This window comes from Prionailurus viverrinus, chromosome C1 (genome assembly GCF_022837055.1).
Source record: "Prionailurus viverrinus isolate Anna chromosome C1, UM_Priviv_1.0, whole genome shotgun sequence".
Classification (NCBI taxonomy): Eukaryota; Metazoa; Chordata; class Mammalia; order Carnivora; family Felidae; genus Prionailurus; species Prionailurus viverrinus.
In genome coordinates, this window is record NC_062568.1 from 117857519 (window position 1) to 117870242 (window position 12724).

Consider the following 12724-nt stretch of genomic DNA (forward strand, 5'->3'; position numbering starts at 1 on the left):
GTTTCCTGGGAATCACCCTATCCCATCTCTTCCCACTGCCATTTTATAAATTCACTTCTGAACCAGAGTCTCCCACTCTCTCCCCAACTTAACTGTCTACAATCAACCCTGAATGCTGCCACCACCCTAACAGCCCCTAAAGCACCAGTGGCCTACTCCTAGGGTTGTTAGGGATTTAAATGTGTGTGGTAGGGGATGGGGGTGGAGTGGTTGGACAAGATCCCAGAATGCAGCAAATGCTCAACAAATGTTGGCTCTTTCGAACCTCAGCCTCCTCAAAGAAACTAATTTCTTGGAAGGCAGAGGCCTTGATCTATACTTTTTTGGTATTTCTTAAGTCAACGTGATGTAATCACTTTGACACACTCTGGTCTCTGGACTTGCTCAAGAACCTCCAATGGCTCTTAGGACACAATCAGGCTCTGGAGTCTGACTTCAAAGGCTGGCTACTGCTAGCTCTGTGACCTGTGTAAAATGCTTAATCTCTCCGAGCCTCGGGTTCTTTACTTGCAAAATGTAGTAGCCACATCACAGGGTCATGAGAATTCAAGTGACGTGCCTAGCACAGAATCGGTCCCTCAAAACTGCTAGCTCTAATTATATCCTGTCTCGAACATGCGGTGTCCAAACAAATTTGGCCTCCCAGATTCGCTGGTCTCCCCGTTTCCGGCATACACACCTTCCCCCTAGAGACGGGAGCCGCCACCCTCTGACCCGCTCCTCTTTCCCGACTTCTGCGTTTAACCGCCACCGTCCACCAAATGCCACACGCAAGTTCCCTAATTTCCCTCACAAAACTCATTTAAAGCGCTCTGACCGTTTGAGTGACTTTCCCCGAGTTCACCCAACTCTGCGGAGGCCACAGCCCGCGCTCGCACCGCCCGCCCCTCGGCCTCTTCCCGGGCCCGAGGTGCACCCGCATCCATTCACACCCCGCCCAGCCCCTCCTCTTCCAGCAGCTTCCCGGCTCCCCCGCGCGCCCTCCCGTCACCCCCCACACCTGAGACCCCGGGGGTACGCCCCATCCGTCCTTCGCGCTTTTCCCTTTTGTCTGCTAGAGACTGAGGGGGAGGCCGGCGCCGGCGTCCTGCACGCGTGTAAGTCACCGCGAGGATGCGGGGGACTCGTGGCCGGACGGGGGTTCCGCGCTCGCGGCCGCGCGGGGGCCGGACAGGTGTCCGCGCGCTGGGGGGCAGGGGGCGGTGGCCAGAAGAGCCAGCTCCGCCCCCGAGCGCAAGCTCCCGCAGGGGCAGCGTAAAAGGGAGCGGCGCCCACCCCACACTTCGCGTGGAGCGCTCCCGCTGCGTGGGACTGGGAGCCGCGTGCGGCCCAGAGGAGCTCCGCCCCGCGCCGCCGCGTCACGCACACGCTCGGCGCCACGAGCCGCGCATAACGGTTAGTTGGGTAACGGGCGGCGGCGGCGGCGCTCGGCGCGGAGCCTGCGGTGCCCCAGTTGCCCTGGCGGGTGGGAGGGAGCCTGGGCCGGTGGGGGTGGGGGGAGTTGCGCAGACCTGGGTCTCGAGGGAGGGAGGCGGTGGGCTGGGAGGTCTCGGACCCGGGAGCGGGAGATTCGGGCCAGTGGCGGAGGTTCGGGCAGGTGTGCAGGCCACCGACCGGGGAGAGGATGAGGTCGTGGTGACCTGGGGGAAATCGCTTCGTCTCCACCGGGAATGCTTTTGTTCTGGAAGAAACGTGACCTGGGCTGTAAAATCAAATAGGGTTGACTAACCTCATGCCTCCGGGCTCTGTTGGTCAGATTGTGGCTCTGCGGCAGGTGATTCGGGCGGGAGGTTTTTCGTTTTTTGGCGGTGTGGCATGCCATCTTTAACTTTCTAATCTTTAAAGTCTTTGTGGGGTTTGTTTGTTTGTTTATGTGATCTCCACACCCAAGGTGGGGCTCGAACTCCTCTACTCTTAGCTAAGCGTCGCTTGCTCTCCGACAGAGCCAGCCAGGCGCCCATATTTGGTCCTTTTTTAATTTATCCTGACAAACTCACTTCCTCCTGTTCTTGATTCTCTGTGACTGCCCTGCCCACAGAAATTCCCCTTTCTTCTCAAATCCTGCCTGTCCTGTTCTCCATTGTCATTTTTTGTATTATGGGAACCTTTATTATGGTTGTACTAAGTTTTGCTTACTTTCTCTCCTTCGTTTTGAGTTTCGTTACGGTAGTGACTGTCTTTGTAGTTCCCATAGCACATAGTTGAACGGTAAGAGCAACTTTTGGGTAATTACTATGACCCATGTAGTACTCTTTTCTTATGGGTCCAGTCACATCAGTTACATTAGTTAAATTAGCCCCAAATCTTATCTGGAGTTCATGCAAGCCTTTGTCATACCAATTGCAGTAACTTCTTGGGAGTCCTTTGACCCTTAAATTTGGGATTACCGTACCTGCAAATTAGAAATGCACATGCTTGGGGCGCCTGGGTGACTCAGTTGGTTAAGCATCCAACTTATCCTTTTCAGAGATCTGGGGTTCAAGCTCCACTTGGTGCTCAAGGCTGACGGCTCAGTACCTGGAGCCTGCTTCAGCTTCTGTGTCTCCCTCTCTCTCTCTCTCTCTGCCCCTCTGCCGCTTGCAGTCTGTCTCTCTGTCTCTCAAAAATAAACGTTAAAAGAAATTTTTTTTAAATGCACGTTTACATCCCTTTGCTGTGGTTGCAACACGTTGATGTTTTCAGTTTGTTATGTAGAAAACAATATGGCAGGGGAGCACATCAACAATTTGCTCTTGGTTTTTTTAGGAAAGTGGAATAGGTTTTTGAAATTATTGTAAGTGTATATTAAAGGAAGTGATTTTTAATAAGTATATTCTCGGGCTTATATTGTCAGCATTTTAAAACTCAAGTTTAACCTGTAATTAATTGTATTTTCAGGTAACACAATTTCCTTATTGATATTTCTTTAGTGTCCAAAAATGCTTTTTAAAACAACTTTGCAAATAAGCGTTTATCAGTATGTAGTGTAAGTAATGTTTAGCTAGACAAACAATACTCAGTGTTTTGTGGATTATTAGGCCCTCTACAGAAACAAAATAACCTTATTCCTTCTTTGAAGTAACCTGCTCCAATGCAGCAGTAATAATGATCTTCAGATTCATTCATGGAATATTAGACAAGTATGTATACAAGAGTGAACTAGAAGGAGACGAATTTAAGGGGCTCAAATTTGGGATGAGAACTTTCAGAGTAATGAATAAAATTGTGAAAATTTTAGTCTGTGGTCTTTAGTTACCAAAGCCTATGATTTATTTTTTCGTAGAACTATAAACTATAAAACTGTTTTTAAAAACTATGAAGCTAATGATAGTGTTACATCTTTCTGTAAGTAGTTCAGCTTCCCCCCCCCCCCCCCCAAAGGAAAGGAATAACTTTCTCTGCTGTCTTCCTCTTTGTCATGCTTTTTCCCAGCTTGGCCTCAAAACTGTGTGAAGTGGATGCTAGCAGTGGTATATAGTAGCATTTCTATTCAAAAGGAGTAATGTAGATGACCATAACCCTAATTACTTATTTGTTATTTTAAAAGAGCCAGTACATTTCTGCTTCAAATTCTGGGGTAAAATTCATCATATATTAATTAAAATAGTATATTTAGGTTTTGACTTGGAGAGCCTACTTTGGATTGCTGTAGAAAATAGCGTTTGTAGTTTGTATTCTAAATTGTAATCTGGAATTCTAAGCAAAAGTCTCCTGTATAGTGTGAAAAACTGAAGGACACAGCCTCAACCCTCCCTTTTTCCACTATTCAGAGTCTAATGTCCTTTTTAAAATGTGGGGAGAAAATGGGTCTGTATTTAGAAATCATGCCAAAACAAATTTCAAACCGGAAAGACAGGAATTTGTTAATCTGGTAGAATTGTGTTGAGTTCATGTCTGAGTTGTGAATTTTTTAATCCATAATTTTTCTTTTGGATCCTCAAGTTTATTCACTTTCTTTTTCTTTCTGAGTCTAAGACACTTGCAGTTTTAAATATAATTATGACCCTGGAATAAAGTTTTTAATACAAGACAATGTTACTATTAAAACTGTGATGAGTCAGTTCTTAGTGACCAAAAACTGTGACTTTTTAAAAACAAATGGTGAGAAATCATAACTGGCAACTAAACTCAACATTTAATCAAATCCAGAATGTATTATATTAGCTGTTCCAAGTGAAACTTCTTGTATCAAACAGCTCTATTGTGACTGTCTATGTAAATTTAAACATAAATATTCATGAGGCATCTGGCTGGCTCAGTGGGTACAGCATGTGACTCTTGACCTCAGGGTTGTAAGGTCAATGCCCCAAGTTGGGTGTAGAGATTGCTTGAAAATAAAATCTTTAAAAAAGAATTAAAAATTTAAGTATAAATAATCTGAGATGAATTAACCTTGTTTTTTGAATCTTAATTCAGAGAAAAAACTTATAAAATTCATGCCCTGGAGCATTTCTATTTAATGTAGTCTTAAAACCTGGATTGTTTCTTTTGAACTGAGATGTTATGGTTTCTATAACTCAAAATTTTAGAAACCTTTTTACAAATATTTTTATAATCCTACTTTCAGCATAGGTAGGTGAAATGCTTTTAGGACAGGTACTCTTTACTTTCAAATGGTGCAGCAGTTTTATGGAATTATTTTGCAAATTGTTTCACATGTACTCTGCATTTAAAATGATCTCTACTGAGATGAGAATGGGTGCCTGAGGACTTCTTTACCAATTCTTCTCACACAGATTTCCTCTCCTTTACGAAAGGAAGGCTATCTCAGTCGTCCCAGTTCTTACTCTGGTGTACTGCCCCAGGCTATAAAAATCTTTGGGGAACAATCCAAACAAAGGGAAAAATCCAGAATGCATAACCCTAGAGAGAGAAATGTTGAAGGAGGCAGGACCATATTCACCCAGACACAGACTCTGCCTTTGCTGATTGTCTTCTATGAATCTTAGAACTTGAAAGAGAGTAGCTTGTAATAGGAGTGTTTATCAACTCACTGTTTTGAATTCAAATGAGGTCAGATCTTTTCTGATGATGAGGACTGGCCAGTTAGGTTATAGAGTGGCTGTTTTTCATAAACATATTGAACCAAGTGCCAAGGTTTTGACAATGATATATCTAAGGCACATATAACACATGTACAATATGCCAGAAACTACATTATGTGCAACCATTAAACTTACCATTTTGTAGTCAAGGTGTAAGGGGTACATATTTTCCAAAGTTCTTTTTGCGACAAAACAGTTGAAGATCACAGACTTGGGAGTCACTTGTATATACACCTACTTCCCTTCAAAGTAAATTTAGGATGTTAGGTTAAGAGAACATAAAGTGGTACAAATTAAGTCTTTATATCATTCAGTATTTTGCTTGTTTTTCTGCTTCACACCAAATATGAATCTTATAAAGGATTATAGTTGTGAAAGAAAATTCAGTAGCTCTGTCCAGAAAGACCTGAGGCAAAGGATATTATGGGATACAACACTATTATCCAGAGTAAAAACAGAAACCTAGCTAGGGACCAAGATCCTGAATCAGAACCAGCCAATTCCTTTATCAAGGATGAATTGTGCTTTGGGAAATCAAGGCCCAGTGGTGTTGGGGAAATTTTGAAATGGCTCCTACACTAACCATATTTCTTTTGTAGGGAAATGGACACTATGTTCTGTATTCTTTCAAGGACTTTTGCTTATCTTTGTTTGCTGCATCAGTGAATGGAAATGTGTGGAAAATTGTATTTGTAATAATTTCGTGGCATACTCTTACACATTCTGATGAATAGTCAAAATAATTGGAGGAAATCTCTGAAGGAGATGACTCTGTAATTGTTATCAAGCCCTAGAGCAATGGTAGCCTCCTGTTCGGATTTAATTCCATTAATTTCTGAGCTCTAGCAGCTACTTGGAAAATTCTAAATGTTAGGAGGAGACGTGTGGGCCATTTGTCCCAAATCACTTTAGAGGACTTAAAGCAATCTGATTGGTGGAACTTCCAGGCCCTGGTCATATCGCAGTTCTATTTCTCTGGCCAGGAGGCCCTGGGAAAGCCTGGGGCAAGTCCAGAGCCTTTCAAGGAACACTGTGGAAGAAGTCTCAAATCCTGGAGGAACAGAAGCAATGTGAAAAGGTTGCCCAAGCTCTCGTTTTTTGTGGTAACATCAGCCTTATATGTGCATTGGTGTGTGTGTATAAATGAGATTACAAATAAGGTAACATTTCTTAGATATCTGTGTACACATATACATATTATGGAGAATAACTAGTTCTGTAGGAAAATTTTTCATATCTTGTATTTTTAATTGACAATCTGAATAAAACATTTTCTGGATATTGTGGATGACCATCGTTTTCAAAGAAAAGTACTGGGGCACTTGGGTGGCTCAGTTGGTTAAGTGTCCAATTCTTGATTTCTGCTCAGGTTGTGATCTCACGGTTCATGAGATCAAGCCCTACATTGGGCTATGTACTAATAGCATGGAGCTTGCTTGGGATTCTCTCTCTCTCTTCTCTCTCTGCCCCTCCCCTTGCTCATGTGCTCTCTCTTTCTCTCTCAAAATAAACTTTATAATAGTGTTATTAACTACTTTTACAGATGAAAGAAAAATGTCATGTGAAGGCATTTTTTAAAAAAAAGTGGTCACTGAATTTAAAATTCCTTTTATTTATTTTTTTAGAGAGGCTACAAGTGAGCGAGGGGCACAGAGAGAGAGAGAGAGAGAGAAAATCTCACAAGGGGCAGAGAGAGAGAAAGAAGTGGGGCTCACCCGGGACTTGTGTTTTACCTGAAGCGGGGCTCGTACTCACCCAATGTGGCACTGATTTGAACTTACGAACTGTGAGATCATGACCTGAGCTGGAGTCATATGCTTAATGATTGGGCCACCCAGGTACCCTAAGATGAATTCTTAATGAACTAGGAGTAAAACTTCTTATACATGATAGTGCATCTACCAAACTCTGGAGTAAATATTTTTCTTGATGATGAAACATTGTATACATTACCTTTAAAATTACAAACAAGAATGACAACTATTAAGGGCTGAATTATGTCACCTCAAAATTCATGTGTTGAAGTCCTAACCCCCAGTACCTCAAAATATGACTATATTTGAAGATAGAGCCTTTAAATTGTTAATTAAGGTAAAATGATGCTACATGAGTAGGCCCTAATCCAGTATTACTGGTATCCTTATAAAAAAAAGGAGAGACACCAGATCTTGCACACACAGAGAGATAATGTGAATACACAGTAATAGGGCAGCCATCTACAAACCCAAGAATAGAGGCCTCCGAAGAAACCAAACCTGCTGACGACATCTTGATCTTGGACGTCTACCCTCCAGAGCTGTAAGAAAATAAATTTCTGTTGTTTAAGCCACTTAGTCTATGGTATTTTGTTACGGCAGACTGAGCAAACTAATACACCAATATTTTTATCTAACATTGTACTAGATAGTGAGCCCAGCACAAAAAGATAGGGGGAAAAAGTGTCAGACTTAAAAAGGAGGAAACCAAGCTATAATAATCTCACATAACATGATTGTCAGTGTAGAAAACCTTAAAGAATATACCAATTAATTATTAAAAAATAATAAAATGTTTGCAAATTTTTCAAATCAAAGAACAGTATTCAAAAATCAATTGTGGTGGTACTTATGGAGTAAGTTCTCTGAAAATCTCCTTCATAAAAGCAATGAGAAAACTGGCAAAAATTACTAAAATCAACTTTTCAGAACTCAATTAACCAAAGGCTTATAATAACTCAATGAAACTGTATACCAGAAAATAGTAAAATCGAAGAACAGCAAGATTTGTGGTGTTTAAACATGACCCATTCCCATCCTTCTCTCCCCAAGTCTATAAAAATGATTAAAAACAAATAACCTCACAATAACAGTAGTTGTGGACATCAGCAATCTAGTGCTGCTCCTGGTGGGGAGAATGGGTTTGGAACCCTCTAAAAGGCCCTATTCTCAGAGAATTGTCATTATTTAACATGTCCAGGTCTCTCCCAGGGCTTATCTTTATTTGATCTAATTCAGAGCTTGCTTAGTGTGAACAACCTTTTCTCCAGGACATTTGCCGAAAACAACCAGAGGCGATTATTTAACATCTCAGCTGCCTGAGTTGGAAAAACAATTGGGACAAACAAAAAGCTGACCAAACAATTAAAAGGAAAATCTTGGGAATAAGATGTCCGTAGGGAATTTTTGAAAAGCTCTGATATAATCCTGGGACTCCAGAAGATCATGCACATGTACAAGACTGGTCCCATGCTCAGGAAGGACCTGAGAAGGCCTGAATTTACTACCTCTATCTGACCATGAAGCTCTGTATGAGCAGGAACTGAAGACTAAGGTAGACATGTAAGCTGCCTGCTAGAGAGTTGAAAATATGCCACACCACACACATAATGCTCTTTTGCAATGCCTAGGAGATATCCTGATTCAAGGTATTTAGGGAAGTCTTTGTCCAGTTATTGATTTAACACTAAGCTAATTGAGCAGAGATTTCAGTGGCCACATATGGCAAAACAAAACAACAACAACAATAAAGTTAACATACTTTGTTCAGGAAGTTATTAAAAAAAAAGGCAATAGCAGTGTCAACACAAGCCACAAAGAGCAATACCAACTAACCCGTGGGGAGGGAGGGAATCTGATTCCCATAACTGTGACATATGTAAGATGTCTTGTTATCAAAAACAACAACAAAAATATGTGACACACAAAGAAACAGAAAGTATGGTCTATACACAGGAAGAAAAGTCATTCAGTAGAAACTATTCCTGAGGAAGCCCAGATGTTGGACTTACTAGACAAAATCTTTAAATTAACTATTATAAAGATGTTCAAATAATTACAGAAAACCATGACTAAAGACATTGAGAACAATGTCTTACCAAATAGAGACTATCAACCAATAAAGAGATAATTCTTTAAGAAAAAAAACCAGAAGTTTTGGAACTGAAAAGTATAGTAACTGAATGCAATATTTATGAGAGGACCCCAAAAACAAACTTAAGCTGGCAGAAGAAAGATTCAGGAAACTTGAATATAGGTCAATTGAAGTTATCAACCAAACAAAAAGAAAGAAAAAAGAATGAAGAAAATGAATAGAGCCTCAGAGACCTATGAAACATCAACTGTGCAAACATATGCATAATAGGAACCTCAGAAGAGGAGAGAAGGGGCAGAAAAATATTTGAAGAAATAATGGGCAAAAATTCTGTAAATTTGATGAAAGCCATCACACATCTAAAAAGTTCCACAAACTCTTCAACAGGATAAACCCAGAGACCCACAAAGACACCCATTCTAATCTTCTGAAAGTCAAAGACAAAGAATCTTAAAAGTCGCAAGAGAGAAGCAGCTCATCACAAATGATTCTTAGTAAGATTAACAGCTAGTTTTTGTTAGAAACCATGGAAGACAGAAGGCAGTGGGATGGAATATCCAAAGTGCTGAAAGAAAGACTGTCTACCAATAATTCTATATCCAGTAAAACTATCCTTCAAAATGAAGGAAAGAGTAAAACATTCCCAGATAAAAACTCAGAGAATTCATTGCCAAAGCCATCTTGAAAAAGAAACCAAAGCTGGAGGTATCACACTCCTGGACTTCAATATGTATTACAAAGCTGTAATCATCAAGACTATATGGTACTGGCACAAAAACAGACACTCAGATCAGTGGAACAGAATAGAGAACCCAGAAACGGACCCACAAACATATGGCCAACTAATCTTTGACAAAGCAGGAAAGAATAGCCAATGGAATAAAGACAATCTCTTCAGCAAGTGGTGCTGGGAAAACTGGACAGCGCCATGCAGAAGAATGAACCTGGACCACTTTCTTACACCACACACAAAAATAAACTCAAAATGGATGAAAGACCTAAATGTAAGACAGGAAGCCATCAAAATCCTCCAGGAGAAAGCAGGCGAAAACCTCTTTGACCTCGGCCTCAGCAACTTCTTTCTCAACACGTCTCCAGAGGCAAGGGAAACAAAAGCAAAAATGAAATATTGGGACCTCATCAAAATAAAAAGCTTCTGCACAATGAAGGAAACAATCAGCAAAACTAAAAGGCAACTGACAGAATGGGAGAAGATATTTGCAAATGTCATATCAGATGAAGGGTTAGTATCCAAAATCTATAAAGAACTTATCAAACTCAACACCCATAAAACAAATAATCCAGTGAAGAAATGGGCAAAAGACATGAATACACACTTCTCCAAAGAAGACATCCAGATGGCCAACCCAACACATACAATAAATACTCAACATTACTTATCATCAGGGAAATACAAATCAAAACCACAATGTGATACCACCTTATACCTGTCAGAATGGCTACCATTAACAACTCAGGCAACAACCGATGTTGGCAAGGATGTGGAGAAAGAGGATCTCTTTTGCATTGCTGGTAGGAATGCAAACTGGTGCAGCCACTCTGGAAAACAGTATGGAGGTTCCTCAAAAAACTAAAAATAGAACTACCCTATGACCCAGCAATTGCACTACTAGGCATTTATCCAAGGGATAAATGTCTGCTGTTTCAAATGGACACAAACACCCCCCATGTTGATAGCACCACTATCAACAAGAGCCAAAGTATGGAAAGAGCCCAAATGTCCATTGATGGATGAATGCATAAAGAAGATGTGGTGTATATATATACAATGGAGTATTAATCGGCAATCAAAAAGAATGAAATCTTGCCATTTGCAACTATGTGGATGGAACTAGAGGGTATTACACTACACAAAATTAGAGAAAGACAAATATCATATGAATTCACTTATATGAGGAAGTTAAGATACTAAACAGATGAACATAAGGGAAGGGAAGCAAAAATAATATAAAAACAGGGGGAGGGGACAAAACATAAAAGACTCTTAAATGTAGAGAACAAAGAGAGGGTTGCTGGAGGGGTTCTGGGAGGGGGGATGGTCTAAACAGGGAAGGGGCATTAAGGAATCTACTCCTGAAATCATTGTTGCACCATATGCTAACTAACTTGGATGTAAATTAAACAATAAATAAATTTACAAAAGAAAAGGCAATATACATGTCTGTAACATTTTTCTTTTACCTGATTTGAAAGACAGCTATATAAAGCAATGATCATAAAACTGTTTATGGGCTTATGATGTATAAAGATGTAATTTGTATGGCAATAATACTATAAAAATGGGGGGTATACAGGAGAATAGTTTTTGTACACTATTGCAATTAAGTTGGTAGTAATCCATACAAGATTGTTTTAAATTAAGATACTAATTGCAATCCATACACCACTAAGAGAATAGCATGAAATAAACAAGGTAATTAAAGGGGCACACTTAGGGGCGCCTGGGTGGCTCAGTCGGTTAAGCATCTGACTTCAGCCAGGTCACGATCTCGCGCTCCGTGAGTTCGAGCCCCGCGTCAGGCTCTGGGCTGATGGCTCAGAGCCTGGAGCCTGTTTCCGATTCTGTGTCTCCCTCTCTCTCTGCCCCTCCCCCGTTCATGCTCTGTCTCTCTCTGTCCCAAAAATAAATAAACGTTGAAAAAAAAATTTTTTTAAATAAATAAATAAAGGGGCACACTTAGGGCGCCTGGGTGGCTCAGTTGGTTAAGTGTCAGACTTTGGCTCAGGTCATGATCTTGCAGTCTGTGAGTTTGAGCCCTGTGTCGGGCTCTGTGCTGACAGCTCAGAGCCTGGAGCCTGCTTTGGATTCTGTGTGTGTGTGTGTGTGTGTGTGTGTGTGTGTGTGTGTGTCTTTCTGCCCCTCCCCTGCTTGCTCTCTCTCACAAATAAATAAACACTTTTTTTTTAATAAAAAATAAATAAATAAAGGGGCACACTTAAAATATCTAACACAAAAGAAAGCAGTGATGGAAAAATAGAGGAACAAAATCAACGTGAGACATAGAGAAAACAAATAGGGAAATGGAAAACATAAATCCTAGCTTATCAGTAATTACATTAAATATGAATAAATAAAAAAACTCCAATCAAAAAGCAGTGATTGGGAGAATTGATTTTGCCCCCAAAGTGAAGAAAACCGACATCATATTTTTATTAACTAACTGAATAGCAAATTTATAACACATTTTTTCCTATATGTTTTGACTGTGTACCCCATTTTTTAAAAAGATTCATTGGGGCGCCTGGGTGGCGCAGTCGGTTAAGCGTCTGACTTCAGCCAGGTCACGATCTCGCGGTCCGGGAGTTTGAGCCCCACGTCAGGCTCTGGGCTGATGGCTCAGAGCCTGGAGCCTGTTTCCGATTCTGTGTGTCCCTCTCTCTCTGCCCCTCCCCCGTTCATGCTGTGTCTCTCTCTGTCCCAAAAATAAATAAAACGTTGAAAAAAAAAATTTTTTTAAAAAAAAAAGATTCATTATGTTCAGGGTGACTGGGTGACTCAGTCGGTTAACTGTCCAACATGGTTTTGACCCAGGTAATGATCTTGCAGCTTGTGGGTTCAAGCCCTGCATTGGGCTCTGTGCTGACAGCTCAGGGCCTGGAGCCTACTTTGGATTCTGTGTCTCCCTCTCTCTGTGCCCCACCCCCTTCTCAAAAATAAATAAACATTTAAAAATTTTTCAGTATGATATAGTGTTTTATTATTTCAGGTGTACAATATGGTGATTCAGTAATTCTATACATTACTCAGTGCTCATCACAATAAGTGTATTCTTAATCTCCTGTATCACCTGTCCCTTCACCACCTTCCTTTTGTAACCACCAGTTTGTTC

General features: G+C 40.9%; 1 protein-coding gene across 1 annotated transcript in view; it reads left to right on the top strand.

Annotated features, from left to right (window-relative positions):
• The first annotated feature begins 1351 nt into the window (after window positions 1-1351).
• The window catches only part of LOC125171525 (monocarboxylate transporter 1-like), a 30225-nt gene continuing 18852 nt past the window's right edge, over window positions 1352-12724 (top strand). Inside the window, exon 1 of the mRNA XM_047868697.1 lies at window positions 1352-1395. The gene's annotated coding sequence lies outside the window, so the exon portion shown is untranslated. The remainder of the gene's footprint in view (window positions 1396-12724) is intronic.